Genomic DNA, 24,601 nt, shown 5'->3' with positions numbered 1-24,601 from the left:
TTCTCTCTACTGAGTCTCCTTGTTTGACCTCAATTTTTACCTCAATTTTGATCTCAATTTCAATTCTCAGAAATATGGTGGCTCAGTGGTAAAGAACCTGCCTGCCAAAGTAGGAGATGCAGAATTGATCCCTGTGTTGGGAAGATGCCCTGGAGAAGGAAATGACAGTATACTGCAGTATTCTTGCCTGGGAAATCCCATGGACAGAGGAACCTGACAGGGTACAGGCCATGTGGTCACAAAGAGTCAGACACGGCTTAGTGACTACACAACAACAACAAACATGTCGTCATCAAAAAAGAATGTTGTGGCAGAGAAAGTGATGCTGTTATGTAAATTCCTAATGAAACTTTATATCTTCTTTATTGAAGTAGTTCACAGACTTGGAGGTAAAAGAGAACACTACATAAATAGTTTATAGATTAGAGATCCTTGGCCCAAGAAAAATTGATAATGGTAGTGAGTGTGTTAAAGGTGAGTAAAGACACTGATTTCCTCAGCAGACGGGTGAACTCTATTGGGCCCAAATGATTCAGAGCTCTTTGTTCTGTCTCCTCAGGCCATGAACTACCTTTGACATGCCAGTTTCTAGAAAATATCATTGTCTATGTGAGATGTAATATAAAAAGTTTGAGAATCACTGGGTTTTGATAATAAGTTGGAAGATGTTCATGGCAGTAAAAGGTCAATGCGTCACCAAAGAGCCCATGTTATCCTTGTCAAGGTAAAACATGTTGTAGAAAACCCTCTTAATTACTGTATTACTCTATAATGTCCCCAAAACTATATCTGGCATTCTTTCACCTGATCATTTAGAGCCATACATTACTATATAACTTATTTAGCAAATGGATCAATAGAGGTCTTTCAAAGACTGATGAATATCCTTTCTCTCCTTCTTAGAAGCAGCCAAACCACAATTTTCACAGGGGTGAAATGCACCCAGATAAAGGGTTAGATTGTCAGCTATTTATAAAGGAAGATGATTGAATTTTCCAAAGATGAATTAATAGCTTTCACAACAAAGATTTTTCTACAAAAGTGCCACTACCCTGTTAACAGTGGAGTCTAAAAATTCTTCTCTTTACTAAGAAGGAAAGTTTTAGTATGTTTGTAGGACAAGATTGTATTCAAATGACACATGTACTACTCAAAACTAGGTTAGAAAAGATCACGCAGCTTCAGCCTGTCTTATGCTGAATGCTTTCTCTTGGAATTCAGCCCATCTTCTATGGAGGCCCAAGGGCCTTGTGAAGTAACATAGATGTCATCTTCATGTTGTCTAGAAGTCCTAGTTGAGGTCTCAATAAACAGTGATTATCAGCTTCCAGACATGTCAATGAGTTTTCGTCAAATTGTACAAGCCCAGAGTCATCAAGTTACTCCTGGATTTTGAGTTTTCCAAATTGAGCCCCAAACATCATGGAACAGAAATAATCCACTCTTCCCATGGCTTTTCTAAATCCTTAACTGATGAAAACTTTCAATATAATAAAATAGTTGTTCTTTTTTTTCAGTTAGTTTAAGGTGGTCAGTCAGTGATACTAAATGGAATAGTAGCTGACTACAGCAAAGTGAATAAGTTTGGGTGACAGACTTTATTTTCTTGGGCTCCAAAACCACTGCAGATGGTGACTTTAGCCATGAAATTAAAAAATGCTTTCCCCTTGGAAGAAAAGCAGTGACAAACGTAGACATCATATTAAAAAGCAGATATCACTTTGCTGACAAGGGTCCATCTTATCAAAGCTATGGTTTTTCCAGTAGTCATGTATGGATGTGAGAGTTGGGCCATAAAGAAGGCTGAGCACCTAAGAACTGATGCTTTCAAGCTGTGGTGCTGGAGAAGACTCTTGAGAGTCCCTTGGACTGCAAGGATATCAAAGCAGTCAATCTTAATGGAGATCAACCCTGAACATTCACTGAAAGGACTGATGCTGAAGCTGAAGATCCAATATTTCTGCCACCTGATGTGAAGAGCTGACTCATTGGAAAAAACCTTGATGTTGGGAAAGATTGAAGACAGGAGAAGGGAACGCCAGAATACAAGATAGTTGGATGGCATCACCAACTCAATGGACATGAGTTTGTGCAAGATCCAGGAGATGGTGAAAGAGATGGAGAAGCCTGGCATGCTGCAGCCCATGGGGTCTCAAAGAATTGGACGTAACTGAGCAATTGAGCAACAAGGAGATGTAAGTGGGAGTTGGAAATCACATAAAGGCTCATTAAAGGAAACAAATTACTGGGCTAGGCTGTACTATTTTCCCTTCCCTTTATCCAGCTTTCTATGTCCTAAAATAAGGATATAATTGTTGGAGCTCCAACAACTACCATGTAGCCTTGAGGGTGGCAGTGCTGATAGCTAGAAGGTACCTGCTATCCTGATGTCTTAATGGAGTCATCCTAGCAATTCAAGACCTTTGGAATTAAGCTATACAAGAGAAAATTAACTGCTTAGGCATTTAAAACAGTAAGATACCTCATGGATTTACTTGTATGTGTTTCCAACACTCAATGTAATCTGCTGCTGCTGAGTCATTTCAGTCGTGTCTGACTCTGTGTGACCCCACAGACGGAAGCCCACCAGGCTCTCCCTTCCCTGGGATTCTCCAGGCAAGAACACTGGAGTGGGTTGCCATTTCCTTCTCCAATGTGTGAAAGTGAAGTCGCTCAGTCGTGTCCGACCCTTAGCGACCCCACAGACTGCAGCCTACCAGGTTCCTCCATCCATGGGATTCTCCAGGCAATAGTACTGGAGTGGGTTGCCATTGCCTTCTCCCAATGTAATCTATGCATCATTAAAAAACTGAAAACATAAACCAAGTCTCTCGCCCAAATTAGTAAGTGGAAGAATTGGGATTTATATCACAATTGTCTGATTTCAGGACCTATAGTTTTAGCACCACACAATACTGACTCAAGGGCAAAAGCACAATTATCAAAAAATGGAGAAAGTAAAAAAGATTTTAAAGGCTCAAAATTATAAAATGTATCATAATCATAAAAGTCCAAAAATGTAAAGTATATGGAATATTGTCAGTAGCATATTAGATTCCTTGCCACCTGCACCTGCCATGGTCAAAATCACAAAAGAAAATCTTTAACATACCTCAAAACTTTAGATTGGCCAGAGCTTTTTGTTATCCTAGTCCATGGGCACTCAGTAAAGTTTTATATGTTGAAGTAACTCTGTTTATGGGGAATACCATAAAACTAACTTTAAAGGAGCGATGTATTTCTTGGTCAAGTTTTTCTTTCTTTCTTTTTTTCTGATCCAAGCTCATCAAATATAGTACAGGCATATAAACAACAACAACAACAACAACAAAACCTGATTGTAAAATCTAATTCTGAAATGAGAAACTTCCTTATAGCCTGGGGTTGCAAATAATTAAGGAAACATCTGATTCCTTGTAAGTGAAAAATTTATTCTCTCTGATTTTCTGTGCATTTGCACATTTGTAGCTCGCTAGTTTCATTTGCAGCAGGGATATTGAAAACACATTTCAAGGTTTCCCACTGATTTGAGAAATTCATTGTACCTTAAGGGCTGTCAGAGGAAATTTGCAAATTACTAGTCCAAATTATTTCAACAAGAAAACATACTGATATATTCAGGTAATGGAAAGGGGAAAAAAGATTAACATAAGTGTCATAAGAAAGCTATTGTGCCACATAAATCACAGGTAGTCAAAGATATTTTGTAAGAAAGATGCTGTGCTAAAATGCAGGAAAGAATATCTCTTATACTTCCTTTCTTACTCAACAGAGAATACCCCTTTGATTTTAATATTAAAATATACACTTCCCTTTTTCTATACCACAATAAGATATTATGCTTTATTCCTTGAAATACTATTTTTTGAATGAAATAAAATATCTTTAATTTAAGTATAATACCTATGGATATATTTCTATACACATGCACATTTTAATTAAAATACTCAATGATTCCATAAACCCATAAAATCTATTCAATTAGTCATTCTTGGTAACCACTAAAAGCATAGATTAGATTCTCTTACATTTAAAGAAATGAGTTATGTGATTAATATATTCTTTATAAATCCCTACAGAAATAATACACCTAATTTAACATTAATATGGTCACATATAAAATGTAGTCTTCAATACATACAATTGAGAAAATATATGTTTAAAAAGCTGGCACTATTAGGGGAAAAACATGAATTAGTTAGGAAAACACCTGCTATCCTATTTAGGTATCAAAATGATTGGATCTAGGCAAGGTCTGAAAGGCAAGGGTACAGGCAAAGAATTTCTGTAGGAACTGAAGTGCTTTGCTTACAAAAATAGGAAACTTTCCCTTCATCTCTATTTAATTTACTAGTTTTATTTGAAGAACTTTCGTTACTGAAATGGCCCTGGTGGTAGTAATAATGGAGGTGTCCACGTGGTGGAAATGACTAGGAAGGCAGTGGTGTGTTTTTGCAGACAGGGACTAGAATGTTGGAGAAGAGTGGAAAGAATTACGGACTGTAAAAATATTTAATTTTATTTTATGTTTTTTATTGTGTCATAATTCAAATTCCCATCATTCACAATTTCAGTAATGTTCCCACAGAACAAATTCTTGACTATTTTATGTTGCAAAGTAAAGGATGTGCCTATTCACCTTTTATGTAATTCATTTTAAAGAATCCATGAAAAGTGATTGAGTTCCATATGTAAACAGATACCAATCAAATTGAACAGAAAAAAAAGGCATACAGATTTGAGGATGATTTTAACACCATTAAAGATATTATGGTTGCCAAGTTTCTTGAGATAAGCATAGATGCGGTACTCCTAATAAATATTAATCTCTGAGTCATATGAATTTCAAAGAATGTATTAGTATCTGGATTACAAAAATACCTTCTAATGGAAATATTCTCAAATCTTCTTTATGTGTGTGTGTATTACAAAATAACCTTGAATTTGGCAAATGCTTGATTAATCCAAAATAAATATTTTTGAAAGATAATTGTGTTACAGTATTGTGTTGTTTTCTAGCAAACATTATGTTTGTCTAAAAAATAATAGATTGTGTTAATCTGACGTTATAGCACTTATTTGAGTTTCTTAATATTTTCTGGCCTTCCCCGGTAACTCAGTGGTAAAGAATCTGCCTGCAGTGCAGGAGATACGAGTACGATCCTTGAATTGGGAAGATCCCCTGGAGGTGGGCTTGGGAATCCGCTTCAGTATTCCTGCCTGGAGAATCCCATGGACAGAGGAGCCTGGCGGGAGTCAGTCCTTCAGTTCACAAAGAATCAGACACAATGAAGCACAATGCATGAAGATTTGGTAAGCAAACTTTGTTTTTTGTATTTAATTAGGAAAAAAAAATTGTCTACATCATTTATTTTCCAGTTCAAGGCAATGATGAAAGTGTATAGAAGATTTTATTCTAATATATTTGAAAAAGTTTTTAGTAGTGCCTAGAAGAGTTTTCTGCTTCATTGACTATGTCAAGGCCTTTGACTGTGTGGATCACAATAAACTGTGGAAAATTCTGAAAAGATGGGAATACCAGACCACTTGACCTGCCTCTTGAGAAACCTGTATGCAGGTCAGGAAGGAACAGTTAGAACTGGACGTGGAACAACAGACTGATTCCAAATAGGAAAAGGAGTACGTCAAGGCTGTATATTGTCACCTTGCTTATTTAACTTATATGCAGAGTTGTATCATGAGGAACGCTGGGCTGGAAGAAGCACAAGCTGGAATCCAGATTGCTGGGAGAAGTATCAATAACCTCAGATATGCAGATGACACCACCCTTATGGCAGAAAGTGAAGAGGAACTCAAAGGCCTCTTGATGAAAGTGAAAGAGGAGAGTGAAAAGGTTGGCTTGAAGCTCAACATTCAGAAAACAAAGATCATGACATCTGGTCCCATCACTTCATGGGAAATAGATGGGGAAACAGGGGAAACAGTGTCAGACTTTATTTTTGGGGGCTCCAAAATCACTGCAGATGATGATTGCAGCCAGGAAATTAAAAGACGCTTATTCCTTGGAAGGAAAGTTATGACCAGGCTAGATAGCATATTAAAAAGCAGAGACATTACTTTGCCAACCAAGGTCCGTCTAGTTAAGGCTATGGTTTTCCAGTGGTCATGTATGGATGTGAGAGTTGGACTGTGAAGAAAGCTGATCACCGAAGAATTCGTGCTTTTGAACTGTGGTGTTGGAGAAGACTCTTGAGAGTCCCTTGGACTGCAAAGAGATCCAACCAGTCCATTCTAAAGGAGATCAATCCTGGGTGTTCATTGGAAGGACTTATGCTAAAACTGAAACTGCAATACTTTGGCCACCTCATGCGACGAGTTGACTCACTGGAAAAGACTCTGATACTGGGAGCGATTGTGGGTAGGAGGAGACGGGGACGACAGAGAATGAGATGGCTGGATGGCATCACTGACTCTGTGGACATGAGTTTGAGTGAACTCTGGGAGTTGGTGATGGACAGGGAGGCCTGGCGTGCTGTGGTTCATGGCGTCACTAAGAGTCGGACACGACTGAGCGACTGAACTGAACTGAGAAGAGTTTATGGGCTTCCCTAGTGGCTCAGAGGTTAAAAGCTTCTGCCTCCAATGAGGGAAACCCGGGTTCGATCTCTGGGTCGGGAAGATCCCCTGGAGAAGGAAATAGTAACCCACTCTAGTATTCTTGCCTGGAGAATCCCATGGATGGAGAAGCCTGGTAGGCTACAGTCCAAGGGGTTGCAAAGAGTCAGACATGACTGAGCGACGGAACGGAAGAGTTTATATGTTAATTCAGTTTCATCTGCTTAAATCTTGATAAGGAATGCTGAGTAAGTAGATTTTTTAAATGATCTTATGGAAAATCTTTTCATAGGCAGGTCTTTCTGGGTCACGTTTGTTGAAAATAATTTTAATTGTTCTTTTGTGGCATATTGTTTACGCTAGATGGAAGTTGCTTGTAATGTGTGCCCTTTATAATCTTTAAGCAGAGAACACTGGTAAAGTAATATCTATTAAAATGTTCTTAATTTCTTTTGATCAGTAATATTGTTTCAATGGTTAAAATACTGAACACATTTCAAAGAGAACAAAACAGCGCATTAGAGCATAGTCAATCTAAATAATACCTTAAAAATATCAAATACTAATTGACCAAATATATTTTGTTTTTGGGGTAATTGTTTTGTTTTCAAAAATTGCTGGATATTATGCTTGAGACAATTTTTTATAGTTTTTAAATGAGCAATGAAAGATTGTTTCAACTTCCTTGTTAGTTTGCATCAATAAACTTTCATATACAAGGGGCACTCATAAATGCTATATAGTCATATTGACCCGATTATGTTTTACTTTTTGTACCTTTTTATCTATTTATACCCTTCACTTATTTCACTCATCTCCTACTTCCCACTTCAGGCAATCAATAATCTGCTCTGTACATCCATAAGCTGATTTGTCTGTTTTTCAGAATCCACATATAAGTGAGATAGTATATGATTAATGTTTTCTCTCTGAGCAATTTCACTTAGCATATGTACTCAAGTTCAATCCCTACTGCTATAAATGGCATGATTTCATTCCTTTTTCAGGGTTGAATAATATCATATTATATATATACGTTTTATATACATTTTCTTTACCCATTTATCAATCAATGGGCATTTAAGTTATTTTCATATCTTCAGTTCAGTTCAGTTCAGTCGCTTAGTCATGTCCGACTTTTTGTGACCCCATGAACCACAGCACGCCAGGCCTCCCTGTCCATCACCAACTCCCGGAGTTCACTCAAACTCATGTCCATCGAGTCGGTGATGCCATCCAGCCATCTAATTCTCTGTCGTCACCGTCTCCTCCTACCCCCAATCCCTCCTAGCATCAGACTCTTTTCCAGTGAGTCAACTCGTCGCATGAGGTGGCCAAAGTATTGGAGTTTAGCTTTAGCATCAGTCCTTCCAATGAACACCCAGGATTGATCTCCTCTAGAATGGACTGGTTGGATTTCCTTGCAGTCCAAGGGACTCTCAAGAGTCTTCTCCAGCACCACAGTTCAAAAGCATCAATTCTTCTGCGCTCAGCTTTCTTCACAGTCTAACTCTCACATCCCATTGTAAATAATGTTGCAAGTTACATAGGGGTGCATATGTCTTTTCAAAGTAATGTTTTTGTTTTCTTTGGATAAATATCCAGAGTGAAATTATTGTATCATATGGCAGTTATATTTTTAATCTTTAAAGGAACTTCCATACTGTTTCATAGTGGCTGTAGCAGTTTACATTCCTCACCAACAGTTCACAAATTCCCTTTTCTCCCCATCCTTGACAACACTTGTTATTTCTTATCTTTTCAGTAATAGTCATTCTAACAGGTATGAGGCAATATCTCATTGTGGTCTTGATTTGTGTTTCCCTGATGACTAGTGACGCTGAGCATCTTTTCATGTACGTGTTGGCCATCTGTTGAAAAGATGTCTCCATATCTTCTTGAAAGTACCAAATTACCAAAAGTGATGCTACTATAATACTTAGTTGATATAATATATATCAAGCTACTGTAAATACACTATTGCATCTTATAACAAATAGTCACTCTAGAAAGTCACTTTTATGTGAAAGAATACAAAAAAAAAAGATCTGTGGAGGAGAGAGGTCACATGTAAGTCATGCAGTGGTTGTGAAAGGAGTTGCAAAAAGAATTCCAAATCAATGCTGCATTATGACAAAGCAAAAAGGAGAGAGTGCCACATCATGGGAGAAATGAGACTTGAGTTCTAGTTATGGCCCATGGTTCAAGATGCATGCACTTAGTAATTTACTTAAACTTCTTGAACTTCAGAAACCTTACATTTATGCTATCTGATCTCTTTAATATCTGCATATAAGAAAAATCACATCTCTTTATTTATCCAAATAAAATTATAATTAGGCTTTAAACTTCTTATCTACTAGTTTGGTAGAAGGTCTATAATCAGGCACCTTTTAAAATTTCCCCACTTTGGAATAAGATTTAAGTCTAATTTCTTCTCTGTCCTTATTGATATACTATATTAATTAAGTTATTTAAATTCTTAAGTCTCAGTAATGTTATCTAGAAAATGGAGATAATAATACCTGCCTGTTAGGGGTGTGTGTGTGTGTGTGTGTGTGGCTTTTCATATGGGGTGGAAAAAATGAACTACTTATGTAGTTTCTGTTATACGGTAAATTTTTGATATATTTTAATTAAATTTTTGGAGAGTAAAGGTTTTATTGTATCATTTCAAGAAGAAAGGAGATTTTTTTTCTAATGTATTCCCATCTTGAAGTTTGGAAAAAATCACTGAAAGGTTTATTTAATAAAGTCCTTTTTTTTTTTCATTTTCTTCATTAAGGAGATTGATTTTATTATAATATAAAAGCAAGATATTGGATCTTTCATTTTTCTTTATATGGCAAGAAAAATATTTCTGTGTTATCTCAGATGAGTTAACTTGTCTATAGATTATCCAAATGTATAACAATCTTGACATTTCAAAAGGGAACATCATATAGTTTTGAGTCATATTTTGTATATTTATTGCTATTTTAAATAATTGTTCTTTGACTTGTGCTGTTAAAATTTCTACTATACCAGACTTTTATTTCCTGGTGATCTGCTCTCATAAACCAAGAGTTCTATGACCTTGGTAAAACACTTACCACAGTGTGTGGCTATCAGCATTCCAGGATGGCTTTCAAGAAACATCAGACAGATTCCCTCTATTAAGGGAAGCTATAAAATTCCTCCACTCCATTTCCTACTACCCTTTCCTGGTCCTGTGTAATTCAATTTTAGTCACTGAATCATTAAGTGGCCTTTTTTAAAATGATGCTTGGCCATCCATATACTCTCTCAAAAAGACAGGGAAAAAATTATTTCCCTTATTGTAGGTAGTGTGCCCTGTTAAGATGTCAAATGACCATTGGTAGTCATTTGAGCTGTATTCAAGAAGAAAAGGAAACTGGTTGGAAAATAGGATGAGGGGAGGGTTGGAGCAGAAATTCAGAGAGAAGCAGCAGGTACAAGTCTTGTAGTTCCAGAAAAGAAAAAGATAATGATAGAAAATGATGGCTAATCAGAGTACAGTTAGGTGTGTATGTTTTGAGAAGTGACCGCAAAATATTTGATATTCTTCTCACTAAGAGATTCAGTGTCCCCTCCCACTGGACCTGGGTCAACTTTAAACTGCTATGATTGTAGTAGGACATGGCAGAAGTGATGCTGTGTGATCTCAGAAGACAGGTAATGGAAGGCAAGGCAAATTTTTCCTTAACCACTGGAATATTCAAATTGAGAGCCATGAGATACCATGTAGTAATCTGAATATCCTCAGACCACGATGCCATGAGGATCCAGATAATAGTTGGCCAACTCTAGGTTCTCTGGTTGACAACTTTTGTCCTTGGGTCTTTTCAACTCAGGTGCCAGATAGAGCAGTGAAGGAGCCTCCAGTTGACACCAAACTTCAGCCCTTGTTTTATACCTAGTCTTCAAGTTTTATGAGCTGAAGACCCAGGCACTATGGAGCAAGAGCAATTGACCTCTTCTATACAGTGTCCACATTTCTTATCCATGGAATCGAGGAATATTTTTTAAAAAAGAAAAGTTGGCAGTAGTTTTAAAGCACTGCGTTATGGAGTGGGGCTTCCCTGGTGGCTCAGATGGTAAAGAATCTGCCTGTAATGTGAGAGACCCGGTTTCATTCCCTGGGTCATGAAGAGCCCCTAGAAAAGGGAATGGCTACCCATTACAGTATTCTTACCTGAAAAATTCAATGGACAGAGGATTCTGGTGGCCTACAATCCATGGGGTCACAAAGAGTTGGACATGACTGAGCAACTAACATATTATGGAGAAGTTGCTTCTGTGGATATTAGTTAGTTACTTTGAAATAATCAGTTAATAATTTCATTAGTAAGTATGTATACCTATGTTAGGTGCTATTGGTGAATTCTCTTTGTATTTATTTCGTGTGTGAAATATTTCGTTTTGCTTTCATTGTTGGAAAAATATTTTAGCTGATATAGAATTTTTGTATTTCTGCTTGTTCATTTGTTTTCTGTGCTTTTAAAGAATTCTTCATTGTCCTCTGGCGTGCATAATGTTTGATAAGAAGTTGGCTATGTTTCTTTTTTTAAATTCCTATGTGTGATGTGTCATTTTTCTGTGGTTGCTTTTAATACTTTTTTTGTTACTGTTTTTCAGAAATCTGATTAAGATGATTATTGTAATTGCTCCATTCATATTTCTTCTGCTTGAAATCATTGAGATTTTGGATATGTAATAAAAGTTAAGATTTTTCAATTTATCACTATCATTCAGAAATATGTTTATGTTATACCTGAGTGTTTTTCACTCTTGCTAATTTTGTCTTTGTTGAGGGCTTTACATTTTTTGTTAGGTGTGATATCATATATTTTCCCTCAAAATTGGAAAAAAAAGTTTGGCTGTTATTCTTCGCATATACTTTCTTTCTACTCTTACTTTTCTACTTCTCACATATAAATGAAATCCCTTGGTTTTGTCCAACTGGTCATTTTGTGTACGGATTTGTATTAATTGGACAAGGAGGTGGGTGGTATTTAATGTTTGCTTTATCTATAGCTGTCAGAGATATCAAATCCCTCCAATGTCAATCCCTTTTTTTCCTTTTGCCTTTGGTCTTGACTGAGCACTCCACCCTGGTGACAGTTGGGGTCTTGCAGCCCTTTGAGCTGTAAGCCATGGTTATCATACAGTCCATCCTTATCCTCACCACAGTTTGTGTTCTATAATGTCACCAGAGACACTGAATGGACTAACACTGAGCTACTGCTGTGAGGGGACATGCAGGCTTAGGTTCCTAGGAGTCCGATCAGAACCTTTCACCGACTGAAATGCTCTTTGGGCTATTATAGGTCCATTTGCCAACGCCCTTAAAACCAAGCCAGTTCCCAAACATGGGAAGCTTGCTCTTTTACATAATCCCTTTCCTGTAAAACATTTAGCAGACATTTCTGAACAATTTTGTGCAACCTCTGGTCTGCAGAAACTGCCTCACCTGTAAGTTTAGCAGTTTTATGCCACATTACCTCCTTCTGAAATGCATGAGCCAGCCAGCACTAGACAAGAGAGCTTTCACACTTTCCTGACCCTGGGTAACATGACCCTAAATTTCTTTAGCTTTCAGCCACACAACATGGTTATCCACTATGCTTTTCCTTTTACTGCTTTTTTTTTTTTCTTATGAATCCAAAAGTTTAGGCACATTTTGATATTTCCAATAGCTTTATCACACACTATAGATGTTACTTCATCACTTTCCAGAGCAGCCTTATACACAAATAGGTGAAATCCCTCCTCCATTTTACGAAGGTGCCATACTGTGATTCATTTATATTGAACTCACAGTGAACAGGCACTGTAACTCATGCCTGGATGAAGCTGCTATAACACACATATTTTGTCAGAAAAACACATCACATCCTTCTTTTTCTGGAAACACTAGACAGCACTTCAGCACTTCTCTTGGGGTCCATTTTAAACAGCAGCATCACCAAAATCTGCACTTTTTTTTTTCTTAATGTTGCACTAAACAGACTCACTGGAAAAGACTGTGATGCTGGGAGGGATTGCGGGCAGGAGGAGAAGTGGACGACAGAGAATGAGATGGCTGGATGGCATCACCGACTCAATGGACATGAGTTTGAGTGAACTCTGGGAGTTGGTGATGGACAGGGAGGCCTGGCGTGCTGTGATTCATGGGGTCGCAAAGAGTCCGACATGACTGAGTGACTGAACTGAACTGACTGAAATAGACCCTGAAGAAGGGTATGTTTCCAGTATGAGAGCTGAAACAATATGACAGATCATCCCCTAATTCCATCTCAACTGGGGCATTCATATCAGGAAACTAAAAATTTTCACCACTCTGTCCTTATCAGCAAATGATTGCAGAATCACTACAAGTATTGATTTGTGGTTACAAATACATTTTACGAAGCAGGTGAATTCACAAATATACAGTCTGCAAATGAGAAGAACTGATTGTATTTCACTTTGCTGCTGCTGATGCAGTATAGGATGTGTAAGAGGAGGGTCTTATCATCAGATTTGTCTGCTGATGGACCTGCATCTCTGTGGTGTGGCCCTCACCATCTTTCTCTCCAGCAGTATAGATGTTTTCACACTTGAGGTGAGAGAGGAGGGTAAAAGGGAGCTGTAATTGGTGGAGCATTCTTCCCTCAGTGGGAAATGTCCCTGTTAACACCTTTTGCTACTGAAAAGTAAGCTTCTGATAAGGAGAAATGTGTGAAAGAATTTCAAAATGATTATTCTCTCTGCCAGAACAAAGAGGGGCTCTTTCTGGGATCTTCATTTAAAAAACCTGGTGGGATTTGTCAACTAAAAAATGGTCACAGTCTGAAAGTAGAGTTACTGCGTTCAGTGGGAATTATGAGGACCTCGAGCCCTGGAGGCAGGATCTCAAGTGACCCCGAGACTGCTCCAAGCAGATGGGGAAAGGAGTCAGGATATATAGAAGTTTGTAACAGGCCGGGGAAGGGGATGGAAAGGCAGTCTGTTAATTAAGGAAAACCAAATATCTCAAGGAATTTAGCACTTTTATATGTATGGGATATACATCTGGGCTCACGGAATTCATTCCTTTCACATGCATCACAACTATCTGGAGACAAATCCTGCTTCTTGATTGTTCACATCCTTTGTTGTTTAGTCGCTCAGTCACGTCCAACTTTTTGCGGCTCCATGGACTCCAGCACACCAGGCTTCCCTGTCCTTCAGTAGCTCCTGGAGTTTGCTCAAACTCGTGTCCCTTGAATCACTGAAGCCATCCAACCATCTCATTCTCTGTCATCCCCTTCTCCTCCAGCCTTCAATCTTTCCCAGTATCAGGGTCTTTTCAAGTAAGTCAGTTCTTTGCATCAGGTGTCCAAATTATTGCAGTTTCAGCTTCAGCATCACTCCTTCCGATGAATATTCACGATTGATTTCCTTTAGTGTGGACCGGTTTGATTTCCTTGCAGTCCACGGGATTCTCTAGAGTCTTCTCTAACACCACATTTTGAAAGCATTAATTTTACAATGCTCAGCCTTCTTCATGGTCCAACTCTCACATCCATACATGACTACTGGAAAAATCACAGCTTTGAATATATGAACTTTTTTTCAGCAAAGTGATATCTCTGTTTTTTAATATGCTGTCTAGGTTTGTCATAGCTTTTCTTCCAAGGAGCAAGTAGTTTTTTTTTTTTTTAATTTCGCATCCTTAATTCTTCCTTTACCATAAGGGGTGGCAGATGTGGCAGATGGCTGCCTCTTGGACTTTCTTGCTTCCTCAATCTTCTCATGGCACTTACCTGGACTAATGGCTACCCCAATAGCCAGTGGAGTTTCCCTGGGTTCGGAAATTTACATTTGAAAAGCTGGAATCCTTGATGACTATATCATTATTATTTACAGATGTAGCTGGAAATATTTCATTTCACAGATTCCTGGAGGTAAAGCTCATGAAAGAGTTGGGACATTGGTGACAGTTAAATTTATGTATCAACTCAACTGGCCACAGAGTACTCAGATAAAACATTATTTGTGAATGTGTTTGTGAGAGTGTTTCTGAATGAGACCAGCATTTGCATCAGTGGACTCACTAAAGTAGATTTGTAGTGTGGTGGGTACAGTTCCTTTATTTCTCATATTATGATCCACATATACTTGGATTTTTATAACCCCCATGAGGCCCATCCCACCCCCACCCCCACCCCCCGCACTTGCAGGAAGGGACCCACCTATTAATCCCTCACACCCTTGACAAGGATTAAAATGGAGATACAGTGCCTGTCAGGCCACCAGAAAAGCATCTGTATGATGTTGTAACAGAAGCAGGCGAGGGACACTGAGATCACTTTTATGAAAGATCCTGTTGGCACCTTTGGGACACAGGACACCAATTCCAACCTGAGAGAAAACAAATATTCTCCAGCTCTGGTGTTCACCTGTCCCCAGGTCATGAACCAAACCTGCCCTGGAACATTGTCCTGGACTGGGCCAGGGTAACCAAGAGGCCAAAGGTCTTTAGAGGCCAATGGACGCCACCCAAAGCTTCCTTGGCACTTGCTCGTCACCACAGGCAATAGACACAAGAAAGTCACAGATGACATGTGAGGTCCCCACATTCAGAGAAGACCCCCCCTTCCCTGTCACTGCCCACAGACTGTTTATGTGAACCCCAGCTCCTGGAGGCTCTGACAACAGAGGCATGGCTGGGCTCAAGGGTTAAGGCCCACAAGATGTGGGTACCCAAGGGTGGTACTTGCCTCTCTCTGGCCAAGATTTTAGCACAGAACACTTCCTTTCCTGTCCTCTGGGTTTGCAGTCAGCTAAGTCAAGATGCAGACTGTGGGGTGCATATGACAATTCTGGAAGAACAGCTGGAGAATTCAATAGAGGGTACATTGTTCTGGAGACTTCTCTCAAGCCTGCTTGCTCCCTCAAGCCCTTCCTTCTGAGTGCCTAGCGGAGCCTTTGTTCAGCACAGGTCTCTGTTGCACAGGCCTATCACCTCACTGCTGCAGACCGGACTGAGGGCTGTGGAGGACTGAGGGGGATGAGATCAGAGGCCCTTGCTATGGCCTCTACATGGCTCAGGCCTCCAGCTGGGGGTGCACAAGCAGTGTGGTCCTTTCTGGAGATGTCCCTGGCATCCAGGGAGCACAGAGCAGAGTCAGAGCCCTTGGAGCCTGCAGCACTCTCACATATGAGCCTGGTTTGCTTGCCCTGTCTCAAACATTCATATCTGATGCTGGGAAATACTATCTGCAGGAGGAGAAGGAAGCAACAGAGGATGAGATAGTTGGATAGCATCACCAACTCAATGAACATGAGTTTGAGCAAACTCCGGGAGATAGTGAAGGACAGGGGATCCTGGTGTGCTGCAATCTATGGGGTCACAAAGAGTCAGAAAAAACTTAGTGACTAAACAACACAACTCCTCCCCACTACACACATGCACACTTATATATAAGAATCTGTTACTGTGGAAGTATTTAAATTGAAGAGGCTAACCACAGCCTACAGGCATGGCAGAAAAGTATAACAACCGTGACAGTGCTTATAAGAACATTTTAAACTTAATAATACAAATAGAAAAATATTACAAATGAATTTGCTATGATAAAAGAGATGTACATCATAGTTAATTTGTGGAAAATAATGATTCATAACCAAGGATGAATAATAGATAAGGGAAAGTATTAATGACTTAAAAATCACAATATGTTTTTCACAACATTCCAGCAACCTTCATCTGAGTGTAATAGCAGATGGTTATCTATTTGTAAATGACAGATCCTTAGTGAGAGGTATTAAAATTTGATTTAGTAAGACTTTAAAGAATATAATTATAATGAGTGAACTTATCTCACATATGATTTCTATCTTCCCTGTATATGAAGAAAAGTTGTTTTAAATTAATATAATTCATACAATGAAATGTATCAATGCATGTAAATTTGTGCAACCACTTTGGAAAACTGGTACTGAATAAACTGAAAATAAATACTTTTCTGAATCCTTCAGAGAATTGAGGTTTCAGGACAAACAACTACCCCAAAATCTGGCTTTCTAGGTTTGGAGCATTCAGAGAGACACTGCCAAGATCCAATTGCCTGGAGAAAAAACAGCTGAATACTTAAGTCAGAGGAATATGTAAATGATAATTTTAATAAATTTATTGAAAATGAACTATGAGCTAGCTTGAAAATGAAAATCTCCCGATGGTCACAATCTTAGGATATGGTATTTGTCACAACTCTCCAGAGAAATTGCATCAATAGACATATTTTAAGAAAAGACTAAGTAGAATTTACTCATGGAATTACAGAGGCAGAGAAATCCTACAACCTGCCATCTGTAAGACCCAGAAAGACAGTAGTGTGATGCAGTTCAAATTGGAAGAAGGAGGAGCGCCTAGGGCGAAAGGACAATTTCTGAGTTCAAGCAATTAGGCAGGGAGAAAAGGGGGCTGATTCCACTATATACGTATATGTGTACACACACACACACGTGTATGTGTGTGTGCTAATTCACTTCAGCCCTTTCCAACTCTTTGCCACCCTATGGACTGTGGCCTGCCAAGCTCCTCTGTCCATGGATTTCTCCAGGCAAGAATACTGGAGTGGGTTGCCATGCCCTCCTCGAGGGGAATCTTCCTAACCCAGGGATCAAACCCACATCTCCTGTGTCTCCTACATTTCAGGCAGATTACCAGGGAAACCCATAAATACATGTATACACATATATATATATATCTGAATTAAATTCACCCATTCCAGTCCAGTTTAGTTCACTGATTCCTAAAATGTCAATGTTCACTCTTGCCATCTCCTGTTTGAACACTTCCAATTTGCCTTGATTCATGGACCTAACATTCCAGATTCCTATGCAATATTGCTTTTTACAGCATCAGACTTTACTTTCATCACCGGTCACATCCACAACTGGGTGTTACTTTTGCTTTGGCTCCATCCTTTCATTCTTTCTGGAAGAAAAACTATGACCAGCCTAGACAGAATATTAAAAAGCAGAGACATTACTTTGCTGTAATGTAGACAAATGTAACGTAGACAAAGATCTGTCTAGTCAGAGCTATGTTTGTTTGCTTTTTCCAGTAGTCATGTATGGGTGTGAGACTTGGACTATAAAGAAAGCTGAGTGCCAGAGAACTGATGCTTTTGAACTGTGGTGTTGTAGAAGACTCTTGAGAGTCCCTTGGACTGCAAGGAGATCCAACCAGTCCATCCTAAAGGAAATCCGTCCTGAATATTAATTGGATGAAATGATGCTGAAGATGAAACTCCAATACTTTGGCCACCTGATGTGAAGAGCTGACTCATTTTAAAAGACCCTGATGCTGGGAAAGATTAACAGAAGGAGGAGAAGGGGACAACAGAGGATGAGATGGTTGGATGGCATCACCGACTTGATGGATATTAGTGTGAGCAAGCTCTGGGAGTTGGTGATGGACAGGGAAGCCTGACATGCTGCAGTCCATGGGGTCGCAAAGCATCAGATGTGACTGAGGGACTGAACTGAATGGATGTATGTATATATATACACACACACACACATATAAAAATATATATTCATATGACGATCAATGATTATGTGATGATTCTACAAGTGCATTCTTCAACAGGCTTCACATACTCAGTCTTTGAGTGTCATATAGTAGTTAGCTATAGAATATGAACTATATTGCTAGTAAGATTTCTCTGATGAAAAGAGTCATGTTAAAAGTACATTTAACCTACGGTTTTTGCATAACTTTGCTCTAATGAACACTACATATGCATACATGTTTCTTTAGAGTGAGTTTATTTTTATGTTTCAAATTTTGGTATTCATGGAATGCATATAAATGCAAAAGACATTGCATTACATGGATCATGTAGATTAATCACAATTAAATACACATTATTAGCATATTAGTTTGGCAACAGTGCCAAAGCTTGAAAACACCTTTAGTTGTCAATTCTATGAGGAAGCAGACATTTTGACGAATTGCCTATGGTAATGCAAAGTGATCAAATCTCTTCTGGAGGGGAATTAGGCAGTGTAATTAGTATCAGTGGCTTTACCCTATGACGCAGCAATCTTATTTTTATAAACAAAGATAATCTCAGAATTTACAAAATTTATATGCATGATCTGATTAACTGTGCTGTTATTTATTATTGCATAACACAGAAAATAAATGCCTTACTTGCTCATATAGAAAACTGGTTAAGTAAATTATAGTTGAACAAAGTATGAACAAATATGGAGTGACGTTTAGGATATTTTAAGTAAAATGGTGAAAAAGAAACACAGCATGAATAGTTTTGTGCTTTTGAGTAATTGTGAAAAATAGAAAACAATAATCAGGAACATAAGCAATATGTGGAGGAGTGGATGAATGGGAGCAGAGAGGGTGGCATGAAAGAGGTCATGACAATTTTCTGAATATATATATAATTTTATAATTTTAACTTTTTTAACCATGTTAGTGTTTCGTATATTCAAAAATGAAATATATCAAAGATGGAGAGACGTATCGCTCAAATAGCTTACAGATTTAACTATGCTATAAATAAATAAGCATATAAAGCATCTAAATTAATTTAAATTCAATATTTTGCTTATATATCTTTGGTCAAATAAAATAAAAGAAATGTGGTATTAATTCTGCATTCTACTTAGTATCTCCGCTATAGTGATATGGGCATAGATATCCTGAAACTTATTTTTATGCTCATGTATTGTTGAATTCACAAATGATTAAATTGATATTGTAGGGCTAGTGTTCTTGCAATCAAAAAGAGGACACACAAATAAAAAGTGTAGGAAAGCAAGGAAAAACCCTTTCTTGTTGAACTGTAATAATAATATGCATATATACAAGTATGAAAAAGCAAAAGAGAGAAAGCAAGTGTGACGAAATGTATTTGGTGAATCTAGACTAAGGATATTGAATAGTATGTGGTATTTTTTCTCAACGTGTCCATCAGTATATCTATTTCAATCTATTACCTATGTGCTTACATATTATATGTATTATAGATAGGTATAGATGAATAGAGTTATACATATATTAAATGATGTTGTGTTAGTAAACTCTATATGCATGCATGCTTACTCAATTGCTCAGTCTTGTCTGGCTCTTTGCAACCACAAGGACTCTAGCCTGCCAGGCTCCGCTGTTCATGGAATTTTCCATGCAAGAATCCTCCTCCAGAGGATCTTCCTGATCCAGGGATTGAACCCACATCTCCTGCGGCTCCTGGATTCACAGGAAGATTCTTTACCACTAAGCCACCTGGGAAGCCCCAAACTCTATAACCCACAAATTTAACAAGACAATAATCAACAACCCTGAAAAGCCTGGATCTCTAGCTGCTACCAATATCTATAGTGTAAATACTATCACAATGGCAGATATAAGCCATCAAAGTGACATAAAGCTGATACATTTTCTAAAAGTGTAACAATTTGTTGCAGGAAGCACAATTCAGAGACTGCTGCCTGATTTTCTGATAGTAATGTCCTTCATAATTTCTAGTACCATAATGATTTTTAATCTTGTAATTAGAATATTTATATGATACAGTTAAATTTAAGACACAGAGATTATCTGGGTGGATCTGACCTAACTACATGAGCCTTTGAAAAGTAGAATCTTCTTCTTAAAGAAGAAAAGGGTGTACCAGGTGTTAAAGAACCTGCCTGCGAATGCAGGATTCATAAGGAACAAGGGTTCAACCCTTCAATCAGGAAGAACACTTGGAGAAGGAAATGGCAACTCATTCCAGTATTCTTGCCTGAAAAACCCCATGGAGAGAGAAGCCTGGAGGGCTGCACCCATAGGGTCACAAAGAGTCAGACATGACTGAAATGACTTAGCTCAAAGAAGGAATATCAAAGATTTGAAACAAAAGGACTCCACGCAGTGTGGCTCCTTTGAGGATGGGAGTCAAGGAATACAGATAGCCTCATCCAATTAAGAGCAACCCCCAACTGACCAGCTATAAAGGAAATGGAGCTCTCAGTCCTACAACTACAAGGAAATGAATTCTGCCAAAAACAAGATTAATTTTGGAAGGAGATTATTGAAAAGTGCTTCCAGAAGAAAAGTGAACCTGTCCAACAACTTATTTTCAGCCTTGTTATAGCCTGAGCAAAGAATCCATTCCCCGTCATGCTGTGCCAGACTTCTGATTTATAGAACTGCGAGTTAATAAATGGGAATTTTCTAAGCCAGTAAGTCTGTGGCAATTTGTTATGAAACATTAGGTAATTAATACAGATGTTGGTACATAAAGTAGGGTGCTACCTTAACACAACCCTAAAATGTGTGAGTGATTAGAAATTAGGAACTAGACAGTGGGAGAAGGACAGAGGAATTTGAAAGGGAGTGATGGAAAAAAATCTAGATTTTCTTGAGCAGATAATTAGTAAAAATGTTGATATTAAAGATGCTGGAAAAAAGATGCTATAGCTGAGTGTTCATAAAAAAAGTAAAGAGCATTATAAAGAAATTGTAAATAGTGCTAGAGAAGGCCTAAATCACCATAAGCAGAATGTTAGTAGAAATACACACTTCATGGGCACTGCTGGAGAATTCTCTAAGGGAAGTGAAAAAAAAAATATTATTGGAAACTGAAAAATGATTCTTGCTTTGTGGTGGCAAGAAACCTAGCCAAATATGTCCAGTAGTTATGGGTAAATGATGAAACTGGAAATTTAAGATTTGTCTAAGAAAACTGCTCTTTTATTCATTTAAAAAAATACGTATTTTATTTATTTATTTTTGGTTGTGCTGGGTCTTCACTGCTTTTGTGCAGGCTTTCTCTAGTTGCAGTGTGGGGGCTACTCTTAGTTGGGATGCAGGCTTCTCATCACGATGGCTTCTCTTTTTAAGCATGTGGAATCTTTCTGGACCAGATAGCAAACCCTTGTCCCCTGCATTGACTGGTGGACTCTTATCCACTGCACCACCAGAGAAGTCCTTTAAGAAGATTTCTAAACAACATTCTGAATATGTTTCTTCTTTCTTTTCTAGTAACATGTAAGAGGAAAGATGTAAATTGAAAAAAGAACTTTTAAACAAAATGTATGAAATCTTGATGGACTGGGAAACTCAGCCTATTTAAAATGCAAAGATACTGACCTTGAGAAACTGCTTCTGGCAACATTATATAGAGAGGAAATGCTAAGGATCTGCCTCCAAAGGGAAAAGGGAAAAAGTAAAAAAAAATAAAATTTTCATCAAGAGATTCTTTATTAAGCCATAGGACATCTAGGAGATTTAAAGGAATTGTCCGTAATTCATATCTGTAGAAACCAAAGGGATTATCTCAGATCTGTAGACATAGCTTTGTTCTACTAATGAAAACCTGTGAAATACACAAAGGTCCATAAGGCTTTTGAGAAAATTACATGTACACAACACTGGCAACTTGGACTGAAAGGGACTGAGAAAGTAGAAAATAAAGAAGGATATTAAGACCCCCAAATTCTACCTCCAGTGACCAGACTGATAAAACAACTCAGATTAAAAAAAAAAAGAAAAGTTGCTACCATTTATGCATAATCAGAATTCCAGATGACAGAACCAAGAGCTCAGGTGGTGGATGCAAAAGCTATAGACAGGATTTGCATGATTTGACTCCTAATCAAGGAAATCCAGGTTGAATTCCTGTCTAGATTTCAAAACTATTTTGATCCAATGACGCTTTCTAACCATTCATTTTTTTCCTTCTTTTGAAGTAAAATGCCAAAAAAATATTATAGTTTCATCGTTCTATTGGATATTGGAAATATTTATTTCAGATTATTTGTGTCTTTACTTTCATAGATTGAATTATCCCTAGGAGTTATACAGTGCAATAATAGATTATGCTCAGTAGCCTCTTCTGCTCCTGACTGAGACAGTTTAGAAAATGAAATTGGCCTTTTGAAATTAAGAGATTTAAATGTATACTTGATACTGTAAGGGATGAGAACCTTGGGAACATTGGGACTGTGTGAACGTGTTCTGTGCCTTTGAGGATATAGGGAGAGGATGGTAATAGGTGGAGTTTTAAAATGCCCGCCATATAATATGTGTAGGAATATGTATGTCTGTGTGTATGTGTGTGTGAAAATGAATCACTTTGTTGTACACCAGAAACTAACACAACATTGCAAATCAACTATACTTTCATTAAAAAAAAAAAAAAGTAACCTGTTTGATTTCTCAACCCTACCCTATGTAAAGATTATGTATAATTTCTAAAACAGTGAATATTATGGGTTTTAATATCATGATTTATGTTATGTTAAATGGTACAGTTCATTTTATGATATATATGTTATCTAGGTAGACTTGATCTAATCACATGAACCTCTTATTAGCACAGAAGTTACATATGCTAATCAAATGAGAAGTCAGATATTCGAAGTAAAATGAGTCCAAGCAGTATCGCTGCTTGCAGATGAAGGAGGCCATATGTAAGAGACTAAGGAAGGCCTCAAGTAGCTCAGAGTGGCACCAGGGGAAAGGGGTGTAGAAATATGGGCCTCAGTCCTACAGCCTCAAGGAAACAAAATTTTAACTGCTGCCAAATAGAGGGAAAATATCTATTTTTATGCAGAGACCATCTTATCAAACATTTTGACTTAGACAGATTAATTTATCTTTTTGATTTCTTTGACGTTAATGCCAAGAAGGATGAGCATGAAAGCTAATATTCCTTTGAAGCCTCAGGAAAAGAACTGAGGCTAACCAAGTTGCTGATTTTAACTTTGTTATACCCTAAGAAGAGAGTCCACCATAACATGCTAGATTGTTTATTTGTAGAACTGTGTGATAAAAAATGAATATCTTTATCAGATGTTAATTTTGGGGTAGTTTGTTTCACAGTATTAACAAACTAATACAATTAACTCTTGAATGTAGGTAGGAAGAGTTCTCAATGACAAACATTTTATGTTTCAGTTCAATAATATATATTTAAATGTTTTTCATTGAAACATTTTTACCTATATTTCTTCAGTATTTTTATTTTTTTACTTTACATTATTATATTGGTTTTGCCATACATTGACATGAATCTGCCCCGGGTGTACATGTGTTCCCCATCTTGAACCCCCCTTCCACCTCCCTCCCCATCCCATCCCTCTGGTTCATCCCAGTACACCAGCCCCGAGCATCCTGTATTATGCATCGAAATCTTTGACTTTGACTGGGCAAATGGTAAAATTATAAAAGAATCAGTTCAGTTCAGTTCAGTCGCTCAGTTGTGTCCGAATCTTTGTAACCCCATGAAATGGAGCACGCCAGGCCTCCCTGAGTTTACACAAACCTATGTCCATTGAGTCGGTAATGACATCCAACCATCTCATCCTCAGTCGTCCCCTTCTTCTCCTTCCCTCAATCTTTCCCAGAATCAGGGTCTTTTCAGATGAGTCATCTCTTCCCATAAGGTGGCCAAAGTACTGGTGTTTCAGCTTCATCATCAGTCCTTCCAATGAACAACCAGGACTGATCTCGTTTATAATGGACTGGTTGAATCTCCTTGCAGTCCAAGGACTCTCAAGAGTCTTCAACACCACGGTTCAAAAGCATCAATTCTTCAGTGCTCAGTCTTCTTATAGGCCAACTCTCACATCCATACATGACTGTTGAAAAAAACACAGTCTTGACTAGACAGACTTTTGTTGACAAAGTAGTATCCCTGCTTTTTAATATGCTGTCTAGGTTGCTCATAACTTTCCTTCCAAAGAGTAAGTGTCTTTTAATTTCATGGCAGCAATCACCATCTGCAGTGGCTTTGGAGGCCAAAAAAATAAAGTTAGCCACTGTTTCCACTCTTTCCCCATTTATTTGCCATAAATGATCGGATGAGATGTCATGATCTTAGTTTTCTGAATGTTGAGCTTTAAGCCACCTTTTTCACTCTTGTCTTTCACTTTCATCAAGAGACTCTTTATTTCTTCTTCCCTTTCTGCCATAATGGTGGTGTCATCTGCATATCTGAGGTTATTGATATTTTTCCCGGAAAACTTGATTCCAACT

The sequence above is a fragment of the Moschus berezovskii genome, chromosome 1, assembly GCF_049115385.1.
Source record: "Moschus berezovskii isolate FMDL1 chromosome 1, NW_MosBer_1.0, whole genome shotgun sequence".
In the NCBI taxonomy this organism is placed as follows: Eukaryota; Metazoa; Chordata; class Mammalia; order Artiodactyla; family Moschidae; genus Moschus; species Moschus berezovskii.
Note: the sequence above shows the minus strand (reverse complement) of the source record.